Below are 1,846 nucleotides of genomic sequence, written 5' to 3' on the forward strand. Positions count from 1 at the left end.
TCAACTTGCGTCATTCATTTTGAAAATGATAGTAATATATTCATAATGAGATGAGGATACTAAAAATGGCCAATTTTTTTCTTCGAAATATTCTAAACAGAATATCATCTAATTTTGAAACTTTAATTTACGTGTAAATTTCATACTAGAAGGCTAGAAGCTACCAAAAATAGATGCCAACATCGTGTCTTTAGAATTTGGATTTTTTTTAACATGATCCACCAACAACATCGAAAGTTGAAAAGAATACAGTGTGTCAAACCTGAAAACAGCTCAAGTTGGGTTTTATTGTTTGGTGGAAAGCATGAATTTGTAATGGTTTTACGTATTTGAATAATACTATGTAAATATAAAATATGATGTAAAAAGAAATGGGAGTGATCATAATGTCTGGTCCGAAGACAGTTCGGAGTTCATATGAAAAAATGCATAAATAATCTTACAATAGAAAAGGGAGGGACATGCGTGGACCGACACAACAAAAACAGCCATGAATGCAATTTGAACATATTCACTACTGCCCTAGTCTTCGCATGTGCTTCTTCATCAATTCCTCATTCACTTTCTATTTGCTTTTTTTCTCTTAAATAATTCTTAAAAAGAAAATAATAATATACTCTATCCATTTCAAAATATAAGATGTTTTAGCTAAAGCACACATAATAAGAAATGTTTACTTTTAAAAAGTTTAACCAATCAGAAACTAGACTGTATAAAATAAATAATAAAAAAATATAAAAGGGTTTGCATGCATGTTCATTCATACTACTTAAATACTTGTTCATTTGACTATTTTTCGTTTTAGCAACGAACGACTATAAAAGTGATAAACGTTGATAAGTATTGTTTTAAAATTATCATCGATATTATTCTTCAAAACTCTGTTAAATCTTGATAAGTAATTAAAGATAAACTAGTTTTCGTGTGTTTTAATTAATAGGTGGAAATAATAGTCTTTATTCATAACTAAAGCTCGTTGAAATCTTGAATTAGTATTCCCAATCTGGCAATCCATAATAATTGTTATTTTGAATGATGCAACAACAGCCAATAGATTTCGCGTAAACAAGACACAAATGGAACCTCTTCCACCCACTCCAGTCTTGAGACAACAACATTATGTCAGTGTCGGAGAAGTTGTTCCAACGTGTAAATCAACAGCCTTTACGAATCATTATTCGAAGTGAAATTGAATATATAATAAACCTCGTGATTTATACACTTGATGTTTGCACGACACCTAATAAGACGTATACAGTTGATTTCATAAACAGACACAATCAATAAATTGGTTGAGATTTTTTTTAAAAAGAAATCTTTATTTCAGAAAGTCATGTAAATTATTATTCTCCTCAAATGATTACAAGAGCAAAAGATGCAGAAGCTCCATTGTATTATAAACCACACATAAATTACACGATATGATGACAAAGCAAACACTCTCACATATACAACAACCACAAATAAGACGTATCTCACTTCTGTTTAAAGAAAAACAAAAGTCTAGAAACCACATTTTTTGTAAAGTAAAAAAGAAGTTTGGAAAGATTTAGAGAGGTTTGACATTGAACCTGTAAACGAGCTTCTTCTTTTTAGAGGTTGGGTTGTCTACTGTGAGTAAAACCTTACCAAGCTCGTTCACTTTGAAGCTATGGGTTAACACCGGTTCATCGGATGGTCTCATCTTCCTAGGTTTTTGTATAACCACCGTGTAAGCATCTTTCTCTTCTGGCACAAACTCTGCCTTGTAGCTTACTTCCCATCCAATTACCCTTATCTCCCACACAAGTTCACATTTCTGCGCCAACAACAACTTGAAATCAGACTTCACAGGATTTTGCCAAGC

The sequence above is a fragment of the Camelina sativa genome, chromosome 16 (assembly GCF_000633955.1).
Source record: "Camelina sativa cultivar DH55 chromosome 16, Cs, whole genome shotgun sequence".
In the NCBI taxonomy this organism is placed as follows: Eukaryota; Viridiplantae; Streptophyta; class Magnoliopsida; order Brassicales; family Brassicaceae; genus Camelina; species Camelina sativa.